Source organism: Thunnus albacares, chromosome 8 (genome assembly GCF_914725855.1).
Source record: "Thunnus albacares chromosome 8, fThuAlb1.1, whole genome shotgun sequence".
Classification (NCBI taxonomy): Eukaryota; Metazoa; Chordata; class Actinopteri; order Scombriformes; family Scombridae; genus Thunnus; species Thunnus albacares.
Genome location: NC_058113.1, coordinates 3,927,801 through 3,940,748, shown reverse-complemented (window position 1 = coordinate 3,940,748; position 12,948 = coordinate 3,927,801). Strand labels below are relative to the sequence as shown.

At 38.0% G+C, this 12,948-nt stretch overlaps 1 long non-coding RNA gene across 1 annotated transcript; it reads left to right on the top strand.

Moving 5' to 3' along the window:
- The first annotated feature begins 699 nt into the window (after positions 1-699).
- LOC122987789 lies at positions 700-2,832 on the top strand. The gene is made up of 3 exons (XR_006404605.1): positions 700-778; positions 1,144-1,249; positions 1,353-2,832. It is a non-coding gene; the product is annotated as an uncharacterized LOC122987789 (long non-coding RNA).
- Positions 2,833-12,948: the final 10,116 nt, after the last annotated feature.

Sequence of the window (12,948 nt, the reverse complement as noted above, 5' to 3'; positions counted from 1 at the left end):
AGGAGGGCTAAAATAAATAAATAAACAAATCGCCTAAATAATTAACTTAATTCATAACCTGTTTTACACACTTTGGAGATGAAATTATGTAAAAGGAAGCAGAGGCGGTGGAACCAGCCTGGGGATTTTCTAAGTAAATGTGGCATGTGTTACAGACACTGAGCCTCTGCAAACATTAACATTTAGTACCAGTTAAGTCCAACTTTATGTGTTTGTGATCTTGTTGTGTGCATGACTTTATCTAAGTCATGACTAAGTTGACCTCTCCAACCAAACATGATTTAAACTGTTTACCTGTCCACCAGCGTAGCTGTTAGCTTCAGAGGATAACCAATGCTAGCAATACTAATTGGTTTGTAGGTAAATTAGCTAGCTGTTGTAGCTAACAAACTGCTGTTTTATGCTGACGATACTTGTTTATTATTGACTGTTTTGCACATCATGTGGATCTGCATCTAAGTCTGTGTGAAATGTCTACATTTGTGGTAGAAGTGAGTTAATTAGACCCTCTTCAGTCATATATGTAAGGATTAGAGGTGTTGACATGCATTTTGGGTTTATTAAGCTCTAGTGTGGTCTTTGTGTTCACAAACATGTTACTAGCAATGTGTTTGTGCCTACAGACTACAAAGTAAAGAAATGTTCTAAATAATATAATAAATGTCATGTGTCACTATATTTGACAGGTGTGGGTCCACTATGGGTAGGCTGATGCATAAACTCACACTATGACTGCACCAAGATAACCTGGAAACAGCCAGCTGGAAACTAGCAGCTGGTAAAAGTTAAAGTACTAAAGTTTGTTTTAATTAGTTCTTCTTGTTTCTTTGTTTTACTAGAATTGGAGGACTTCAGTTACAAGTAATAACTAAAGCTGTTCATCTGTGGATGTCACACCATCATAGTAAAGAGGAAAGATTAACCTCATAGTAATGGTTTCATGTGAAAGCCAATGGGTGAAAAGTACAGATAAATTACAACAGAACAAACACCTGTGAATTTAGTCTTTCTTGAACAATTTTAGCAGTTCGAGTTACAGTTCCCTTATTAAACCTTTGCTGGTGCAACAACTTAGCATTAAATATGTGGCTCTGCTGGTGTACATAATATGTTGGGACTTTTTCAGGGAATTTTTCCTTAAAGTTTTCCAGGTTTACTGGCTCGCACCACTGCACTGGCTTCCTTCACCTTGTTCATCTGTTGCAGGCTAGCAAGATGTACCAGCACTCAGGCTTTAAGGAGCATGGAGGTATGTGTAGTAAAAGTTAAGTGAACGGATTCACACTGAATTTCACCATCATCTCACCAAGACATCTGTTTTAAACTTAACAAAACATTTCCTTTTATTACAGAGTTTCCAGAGAACCAGAGTAGAGAGTTTGTGGGACACCAGGGAAGACAGTTATGGATGGAGTATCGCTCACCTCAGATGCTTTTGTTGGGTTTCACGTCTGCTTTCTGAGTCCCTAACTGTACCTATGAAGACTGGCTTTCACAGTGAAACATGGTTTTCTTTTCAGTGCAAAGGACGAAGACACACATAGTGCTGGGTCTTTAGTAATTGAAAAATGAATAAAAAATTAGTTTAGAATTAGTATTAATCAGTGATCACATACACAGCCTGGCCTAATCCTTCTGTAAGAAAGAATGCAGCGATCCAGAGAGGCACCACACAGTTTAATGCCAGATGTTTTATAAAATTATGACAAGATATGTGATATCAATGAAAACAACTATAAACAAGAAGTAAGAAATCCATGACATTTTGAGTCCTGAGTGTATTAAATACCCACTACAGTACCAGTACATGAAAAAAAATTGGATTTAAGCACTGTCTTTTAATTTAGTGGATGGTTAGAAGAGATAGTTAATCTTTACACAGTGCACACATGAAACATGTACAGTGGCTCATACTGGTCCCATAAAATGAATTCTTCATCATAAATCATCGTGGTATTGTTTTGTTGGATTTGTATTCATCAGTGATGGTGTACGCAACATGGTCTAATTCTGTCAGTAAAAAAATGCAACAATTCATGAAATAAAGTTAATTTTACTTGTGTATTGTGTCCCCTCCTGCCACTGTTGGAGATAAAAACATCAGCCTATTAAAAAAAGTCTAAATGTCTTAAATAAGTGGGGGGGTTATAAATACCTGCTTACTTAAAGGTTCTATATGTGGGAATCAGAAATTCATTCTCATTAGTGACACCGGTGGCCGTTAGGTGAGCTGTAGTCAGCATCCTGTTGGCTTGTGCTTGCATGCTCGCGGCATGAGACTATTGCAGGTGATGTTTTTCCTCACTTATACTTCTCATAATTACATAAACATCTCTAATGCTGTGTTTTGCACTGTGTTTCAGCAAAGCATCTGTCACTCTCAGTCAGTCAGCCCCCTCCCCCAGTTTATGTAAGTGCGACTGCTCACACACAAACACACAAGTAGAGGCTCATGCTGCGCTGTGACTGCTGGCCAGTGAGAGTCAATCCAAGCCCAACCTGCAAAAATATGCATTAATTAATCAATCGAACCTGACCCGCAAACCACCATTTTTTTTTTTTACCAACCATATTTACTAAAAACCAGTAGGCTCGGTGAGCAGTGGCTGGGGAGCAACATGCTGTGGTTTTGTTGTGAAATGTGTGCTAATTACGACCTTTTGACTACCAACAGAAAAAACAAAAAGGGTAAGTTATGTGTTGCTATCGCTTTGGAGCTTGTTTTCTGCTCCTTTGTTGGAAATGTTGTTTTAGCTGTGTGTGCTCAGGAGTGGGTGACTTGTCATTATGGGGATGTTTTTTTGTAAAATGTGTAGTGGTTGATGGTGGCAGCTAGCTATCTCATTAGCTGGAGAGCTAATATCTGCAGGGTGTTGCTACTTAGATAGCACCGTTTTTGTTGTGTTGTTGTTGTTATGCCATTTGTTTGCAAATGTCACATCCTTTGGATTTTCACGGAAAATCCACCCCGGGTCCTTCACATAGAAATCAGTCCACAGGCTGTTACAGACAACCGAGAAAGTTGGAGAAGGTCTCATTTTTTAAGTTATGTTACGACCCATTCACTCACTGGCAATAAAAAATGATTAATACATGTAAGTTGCTTCACAATTCTACATATAAAACCTTTGAAGAAATGTGCTTAATGATGGTTTTTCCCCCTTAAAATCAAATAAAGGATGTTTATAGATTGTTTGTGTAGAATGCAATATATTAACAGTAAGTGCACAAATAATTCATTGTAATTTGGAATTTTCACTGAATTAATTCAGTTACACATTAAGGCATTTTGAAACCGTCTTGTTAGGGAGCTGTAAGTTATCAATTTACATTCTAATGTTTCAGTTTGAGGTGAGTCCTCTCAACACAGCATAGAAAACATGGCTACATTCACAATGACACCCATATCTAGGCCGTCAATTTTCAGTACAGCCATAGTGAGGTTGTTTGCCTGCATCACATAAAGTCATCACATTGTTTAGGTCTTATCAGACATGTGTTATATATAAATACAACTTGGTGGAAATTACCAGAAGAAAGATTTAAAGTATTAATATAATATAAAGTATAAATATTATTGCAATAAGTGATAAGATGTCAATTTGAACAATGTGTAAGTTACACAGCCTGTCCAGTGAATGAAGGTTATGACTGACATGGATATTTAACCTTGTTCCAATGTCAGGGGAAAAAAAATCCAAAATTGTATAACTATTACTTACTGTATGTATGATATCTACATATACACTAAATTAAATGATACAAAATGTTTGATCACATGACAGGAAAAAAAAAAAGATTGATTTGTATGACAAACTGGTTAAAAGTTTTACATAAATGTGGGAAACATTAGGCCAGTTGTATTATACTTAGCCCCTCTTGTTGATCCTCAGTAGGGCAGTGGAGATGAGAAAGGTTAAGAAAGAAAGAATTCATTAGAAAATGAGGGATGTTTGCAATAGTTGAGGCCTGCTATATGATCTATGATACATTTAATAATGTGTGATCTGTCTGTTAAATTTGTTTTCTAAAATGCTACTCATGCTCCATTAGGAGGGCTTTGAACTTACATGAATCCTCTTAACAGTATATATGGGTCTGGTTCTTTTGCCACATTTCACTTCCATTAAATGAAATATTGCCAGCCTTAGCTGTCTACCAGAACATTTCACCATCATGAATCTTGAAGAATCATGGTGAGATTGCCTCTATTAGTTGATCACTTTATAACATACCTGGCATAATCAATAAAAACATCTTTCACCTGAATGACTAATCCTTTAGGTATGCAGTAAGTACTCACACCTAGTAATGGTGCATTCAGGATTATCCTGCTTTGGCTTAATGTTATTTTGGAAACAACATAAAGCCTTACATCCAATCAAAGCTTGCAGATTATATTCACTAGTTAAAATTCCTCAAATTTCATAAAACTATATCAGGACATTCCCTTTGTCACTATCTATAGGATGGTGAAGTAACAAAAGACTAAAGTAGTGACTTAAGTGAGCCAAGTGCTAAACCTGTTAGCAGGAAAAAGTGGATGAAAAATGCAACAACAAAGGGAGAGTATAACTAATATGAATACATATTTATATCAGCTGTACTAAGATTAACCATCTCTTATAATCGTCCAAGTAAATTAAAAGACAGTGCTTAAATCCCAAACTAAATCAATTTACTCTTCCACATTACAGCATCTGTATGTGAAAAAAATGTATTGAATACACTCAGGACTCAAGGTTTCATGGATTTTTTACTTCTTGTTTACAAGTGTTTGTACTGATATCATCAGGAAGCCAGTGCAGAGGCCAGACATCTGGCATTAAACTGTATGGTGTCTCTCTGGATTGCTGTATTTTTTCTTACAGAGGAATTAGGCCAGGATGTGTATGTGAAATCAAATCAAATCAACTATGACGGAGCCAAAACAACCTAAATGTGTCACTGTCTAAATGATGGACTCTACTCTACTCTCTACTTACCAGCTGCTAGTTTCCAGCTGGCTGTTTCCAGGTTATCCTGGTGCAGGCATGTTTATGCATCAGCCTACCCATGGTGGACCCACACCTGTCAAATATAGGGATACATGACATTTATTATATTATTTAGAACATTTCTTTACTTTGTAGTCTGCAGGCACAAACACATTGCTGGTAATATACATATTTGTGAACACAAAGACCACAATGGAGGTGTGAGTAATTATCTTCTGAAGCTAACAGTTAGCTACGCTGCTGGACAGGTAAACAATTTAAACAGTGTTTGGTTGGAGAGGTTAACTTGATAAAGTCATGCACACAACAAGACCACAAACACATAAGGTTGGACTTACTGGTACTTAATGTTAATGTCTGCAGTGGCTCAGTGTGTCTCTGTGACACATGCCGCATGTACTTTGAAAATCCCTGGGCTTTTACATAACTTCATTTCCAAAGTGTGTAAGAGGAGTTATGAATTATGTTCATTATTGAGGCTATTTGTTTATTCATTTAGTGTAGCTCTCCTTAAATTGAGCTGCAGCCAACACGCTTCGAAACGTACAACTTTTACTTTGAAGCTGAGCTGTCTCTGTGCCGAGCTGTCTCTCTGTGTCTCTGTGAGCTGTCTTGACTTCCTGTTTCAATTTTCATTGTACAAGTTGGATAATAGAACAAGCTGATGCTCTGGCGTGCTCTATTGCATTTCACGTCTTAGGACAATGAATTTAGGTAATACCCCCAAAAATGTGATTTTTCATTTTACAACGCGAACAACTGCAGATAAATTATACTTCATGCACAGACCACGTTTTCGGTAATAATAATCATCAGTAGTTATTCTCAATCATGATTATTTTTGAGCACTGATTTAGGTCATTTTTAGATTAAGCTTAGCGAAAGTTCAATCAGGAAGCCTATCTTCATGCTACTCCATTTTTCTTTCTTTCTCTGTTCCTACTTTCAACTTAATCAGCTGACTGAGGTTATTCATGCTTTCAGTCAATCATCTTGTTACTGTCAAATTTTTAAAACTGTTCCTCTCTCTGCTGCTGTCATCTGTCATTTCAGTGTCAGATTGATGCAACCCTCCTCCACCCCATTCACCTCTAGTGTTCATTAGATCCAGCATCCATGAGTCCTTCCCCTGAGCTCATCAGAGTCCTGCTCCACATCTCATCTATCCAGATCTTCAGCCACTGCTCTCATCATCCTCACCCTCTCTACTACCACCAGTGTCTAGACTCCATCTGGGATATTCGAGTACAACTCATGGCATGCTCTCTTTCTGAATACAATGACGTCACAATGGGGGTCTAACTGCCAAACACTTCACACATATTTCTTCAACCTTCTCTATTGTGCACACTTCATCAAATAAATTTAATCACTCTCTAAGCCTCTCCTTCAATCGAGTCTTTTCTGATTGAACTGCATTTTAGCAGATATACACAGAATACCCACTAGCTGGCAATGTCAGGTGTATTCACCCACTGGCTGTAAGTCAATTTGCACTAAAAAAACAGAAAAAAAATGAGAGAAAGGTAGACAAGTGGAGAATGGCAAGATATGGGGCTAGATGCATAAATCTCTGTGTAGATAAATGACTAAAACTGTATGTATGCACAGAGCCAGAAAAATGCAGACACATTCTTTTTGTCAGATTTATAAAGCTATATGTATGCATGGTTCACAATTAGCTGTAAATAGACACACTCTGAACCAGCTATTTTCATATCAATTCACTTCCTGCTCCACCAGTCTGTATACCTGTCAATGAAACAAATGGCAAAGACGAAATGCAGTTTCACAGATTGTGTTGCACCAGCGAGGTTTTCCAACAGCAAAACCGTTACTACGCATGGCTGTGCAGAGTCTATATCATTAATTCATCACATGGACCTGTAAACCATCATCAGCAGTGATATCTCAGAAATGTAATCAATGATTCGTTTGTAGTGCTCATATCTAAACTGACTTTACAAGGTGTGTCATAACTAAGGATAAGATAAAAAGAATATTAAGAGCAAAATAAAATGTCGTCTCCTGTGTAAATTAAAAGAATGATCAAATGAATCACACAAAAATGATTAATCATTATGTTTGTATATGCGCCTTTGATTAGCATCATACAGATCTCTGTGTAAACGCAAACACAACCTAAAACCTAAATAACATTTACTAAAAGATTGCGTCGCTCACCTCATATTTCATCTCCACCCTCAGATCACTTTAGAAAAAAATGTGTACGTCTGGTCTGAAGAATGTGTGAGATACACACATTCTCCCTGCCCATCTGTGTTTTTAAATACAAGTTAAATGAGGAAATGGCGTATGCACGGTTTTTGTGCGTATGCATTGCTTATGCTTCTGACCCCTGGAAAGTTTCATTAATAAAGAGGAACTGTTTATTTAGACTGACACCATCCTGCTACTATACACCACATGTGTATGAATCCATGGCTTAAAGGGGAACACAGATTTTACACTTCAAAGTTTGTTTACAGGTTACAGGGGGAGTACTACTGCTAGTAGTGCTGCCATACTACTCCCATTCCAACAAAACTAGTTGTTCTGTCCAAAACAAAAGTGTTGGACAGATTGACAACACACAGATGTTGTTGCTATAGCCAACAGAGAGGCAACATGTAAAGTTTCTCCTGCGGGTGGTGCTAAAGAAAAAAATGATTAGGTCATGAAAATCAAATCAGCTACTTTCATGACAATCTCCCTATTAAATTTTTCGATACAGCATTCGTGTGAAAAGTTGCTAGTTTTTGTCTGCAGATAGCACTAGTAAAAAGGTCACAGAGTGTCCAAAATGGAAATGGTCTATTCATACTGTCATTAATATGACCATCAAATTTAAATGGGAATCTGGCCATTAGATTTTAAGGACTTTTTCCTCTGGTTCAAACTGTTGCACAGTTGAAAGAGAAATGGATGGAAAGACAGGCCAACTTACCAAGAATTAGAATTTCTCCTGGGGCATGAAGGCTTCTTTGTTGAATCTTGTCAAACTATCTAATAAGCATCACTTCAGTTTAAGTCTTATCAGTGATATTTTGAAGTATCATTTCTCCAACATGTAATCACTCAAACTAGATCATGTTCGATTGACGGTTGCCTGTACATGCGTGCCTTATTTATCACACAGCACACATGCAACCCTTCTTACCGCCCAGATGGGCCAGAGTGGAGCTGTAGTGTGTTGTCATGCTGCTAAATGTACAGTATGTTGTTGTAGATGAGTGTCTGAGTGCCTTTCATTGCAGTTTATTTAGGGCTGTTCTCCTCCATCTGCTGCTGCAGCCTCCAGGGTGTCACCTCGTCACAGTCGAGCTGCTTGATTGGCTGTTTCTAGGTGATGGACAGTCTTTGCAATTGAGCAGGTGGCACCCTGCTGCTCTGGCAAGCAATTTCAGTTTCCTCAGAATGTGTTTGTCTTGTGTGTTCGTGTACGCCATTCAGGCAGTATGTTTACTATAGACTCAACTTTGGGCAGAGCACATTAATCTTAAGCTCATTTACTTTCTTTTATTAATTTCTTCTTAACAGAATGAACATTGTCACATGTTAATGCTGAAAAGGTTTTGATTCAATCACCATAACCCAGTGTTAAAAAAAGCTACATAAATATAGCACCAAAAGGTAAGCCGACACAGCTATCCAACTGCTAACTGAAGCATTTGCATATTCAGGATCTTAAACCTAAATATTTGCTTGACATTAATTGTTTTAAAATCTGGAATTTTTAGTCTGAAATTTCTTCACTCTAGACATATTGGAGGAGTTTTAAGCTAAAGGTTATGAATCACTTATATTTGACAATTTATTAATTAAACTGACAAGGACTTCGTGATGATCAATAACTGTTTATCAAGTTGTGTATCAGCTTGCACTTTGGAAACTAGCATCTTCAGGTTAAAAGTCCAGGCTCACGCCAAATTGTCCACAATCAAAGAAATATTTTTAAAATTTTGGGCTTACTTTACTTCTTTCTGAGATGAGATGAGAAGATTGCTATCCCTCTTATCTCTGCATTAAGTATAGAGCTGGAGTCAGGGCGAGGTAGGGAAAACAGTAAGCCTGACTCTGTCCAAAGTGAAAATCCTTAATTAGGAACTTTCTTGTACACGTTTTGAAAATGTGTCCTTAGCTTCATCACATGGTGTTAAAACAATAGGGGACAATTGACAATACAGGACAATGATGAGAACAACACAATATCAACAAACAACATGATGTAAAATACATAAATACAGGAAAAAAAATAAAATAAAATGGGAAAAGGGCTATATTTATCCAAAGAAAGCTATGCATTCAGCATTCTAATTGCATTTAGCAATTTGGCATGGTATACAGTCTACAGTGCAGGCTGATAGATTTGATCTATGACCACATGTTTTGTAGAGGTTGCTGTACAAGCACAATGTTACCAAACCTGGCAAACACACTGTGGGCCCTATTTAAACCGTGATAGCGTAACGACCAGTGTGTGAGTGAGTACATGGTAGGTCTGGCACACGGACTATGTGGGCGTCTCCACCATGTGCACCTGCTATTTACACTCATGTATGTGCAGCAGTGCAACGTGCAAAAGGAATGAGTGAAGGTGAATATGGATTAGAGGATGTGATGATTATTGAATATTCTCTCAGCCAGTCACATCACTGCCCTCATCGCTCTGAAACAGCTGAGCCAACCACAGTGAAGTATGACAACAAATGTTGTCTGGGTGGTTCAGAGCCCCATGACATGAACACACATCACCACAAATCTGCAGCCGAAGACAGATGGTGTTGGTTTTTTCATCAGTTAGTTACTAGAATAATGAGAGAAATAAAAAAAAAAATTTGGTGATGACATGTATCTCACATCATAAATGGTCACACATTTTAGCAATTAACAACCATGTTTGCACCATGATGCATTTGAAAAATGAAACAGACAGACACTACTTTTTGCTCAAAATAAAGTTGTCAAAGAGGCTGATGAGCCCTGCTAACCCCACATAAACAGGCAGAACAGAGAGTTGACACCAATAATGTACCAATGATAATTAATATGCTGCTGCAAGTATTTAGATTGATCCCATTGATATATAACCAAGTGTCAGCAGGTTGATGTTGTGCCAGAAACAGATGTGGTTCTGAGATGTCCATTTTCAGTGCAATGTCTTGGACCAAATTACAACCAAAATACAACAATTTGCTTTGTGCTGCTTCATTTGTATGGGCCTCTCACCTGTTTGCAATTCTCTTCTCTCCTGCTCCCTCCTGTGCACTGTGTGATGGTCACCAAACTAAAATAGGGCTTTGTAACAACAAGACAAAAGGAGGTCATGCACTGTCACTGTGCCCAGCTGTAGAAATAGTCTCCACTTGTAACTTCCTTTTTTTTAAAATCCTGTTGGTGTACAGACTTATCAAATTAGATGCGCTAATTAGTAAGCTTTAGAGGTGTTGGTAGGCATTTTGAACTAGCTGTTTCACTATGCTGTATATGAGAGCCTGATTAATCTGTGTAATGGCAAATAAACCACACCAGTGTAGATTTGTGAGTGGACTGGTTGATCTGCACCAAACATACACTTTGACTGACATTATTTTAAGTAGCTAAAAGTACAGGACTCAACAGGCTAATGCTCCAGATTTTGATTCAGAAGAATCAGACAGATCAGGTATGAACACAAACTTAGCAGGTTTAGACTGCAGCTCTGGATAAAAGTGCTCTGCATTTCCCGGTCTGAGTGCTGTGATGTACAAAACCCAAAATGAAATGTCACACCTCTGATAAAATGTGGGCACTTTTTGTTGCCGAATGTCATGACCTGCAGCAAATGAGTCACAGCTTATTAGTGATATTGCGAAACACAATAACGACACAGTGTTGCTCTTTTGAGTTAAAAAAGAACCAAAATGTGTTTTGAAGCTGGTACACACATTGTGAGATGGTGACAGATTTTTCTTTCTTCTTTTTTTTTTTATGGAACCTCCTCAAGCTCATTTTGGCAGATAATAGCTTTCTGGGGACAAGTATGAGGAACAGGGGACGCTAATGAATTCTTGTATCACATCTGCTGAGGAGCTCTCCACATGCCAGCTATTTACAGGAGGCTGATGGAGAGCTGCACTATCCTCACACATTAATTGTCGACGCTGCCAGATGCCAGTTCTGCCTCCCGTTGTGATGGACACTGTAGATTGCTTTTGTCTGAAAGAGGAAAATACAGTCTTCTCTAATGGACACCACAGTGATCGCTTGTTGCCATCTTCGGACTCTCACCGTTTTTTGTTTTTTTCATTTCACTCTATTAGTTTCACTTCTTCTTTGATCCCCTCTCCACCTACCATCTTCCATACCAAAACCCAAGTTTTCCTTTGCTGGAACACAAACTAGAAGTGAATTTGATGAGTTTGCAGCTGTCACTTACATGTTTGTCCTGTAACTTGCAGCTGACAAGGCAGAGGGTATAGTGACTGTATCCTAGTTTGATCAAATTTATTTGTCTTAAAATGTGTCAGGAAGGAGACACACTGCAACCACACTGATTGATTAAGAGTCCTAACTAAACTAAAATGATGGTTTTCTGTAATCTCTCATGATAAATTACAACATTCTTTCAAATGACAGACATTTGTGCCTCTGCAGAAAGGTTGTAACATCCAGACAGCTCTATGCTGTATGTTCCCACATTCACTCAGTCACTCAGACAGACCATTAGCCCTCATTATCTCCCACTGATCAGCCTCCAAAATGAGGAGCAGAGAGAGAAAAAAGGCCAGAGCAGGCAACAATAAAGGCCAATTAGGAGATGACTCAACTGTTGGAAAATTTGGAGCTGTCAAATCGACTCTGTAGAGGCTGAAATTGGGAGAGAGAGAATAAATATGGTTACAGCTGAATGCTGTTTTCATCTTATACATTGAAGATTGATTTTTTTCGTAGTTTGCACAAAACAGATGTGGCTACAATTGGGCTTGAGAGCTCTCAGTTTTGATATGATTGAAGACGTTTTTGGACAGAACTTAAACTGGTGATTGATTAATATTTTAAGCCCTTATGGTAAAGACATAAAGGTAGTAAACAGAAGGGAAAATCCAAGGCAAGCCTTTTATATTACATAACTGACACCAGTGCATTTCTTTTGTCAGGGTGTTGAAGTCAAATACAAACACAGACACTAGCACAAGACATGACACAAATAGGTTAAAAGGTGTGTGGATAGAAGCTTAGTGGAAGGTGGGGCTACAGAAGTCACACCTTTTTGGCCACAGCAGGCAGCTATTTTCAGCGAAAAAGGTCTAAAAACCCACAACATACTACCTGTACCTGTAGCATTTAGCAGCTTAAGAGGCAGATATTTGCCTCAGCAGTTGTAAGAGAACAAAAATAGAGCTCAAAGAAAGTGAATATTGGATTCACAATCACCAGGTGGACAGAAACACAACTCAAAATGAATGATAATGTTGCTCCATAACTGCTGGATGTGGAAATAAGCAAATGTTTGCTAACAACTTCAACATATCAACTTAAAAGGTGAAGATATCAAATTTGTGTTCACCACTTGTTCTTGCTGCCCCCAAGTGGCCAAATAGTCAGTTAATGCCAGACGCAACTACATGAGAGAAAATGGTGTATGAATGGAACTATGCAATGTCAAACTTGCACTTTTGGTGTAAAAGTCCTGTAAGACATTGATATTGCTTTATACCTGAATAAAAGCTTCTGAACAAATTATAATGCATCAGCTTCCTTAAATGTTATAAACACAAATAATGGATTTTAGGTTGTCTTAGTAATATATTACCTCCATTCTAAAATGTGTTCTTTTCTGATAATGTTTTGTAATGTAATTCATGTACCAAGCCACGTAGGTCACTTCATTCTTTTTTTAGCCAGTCAAATCAACCTTAAAAGGGCACTCCATTGATTTTACACATGAAGCCCAGTTTACTAATCTCAA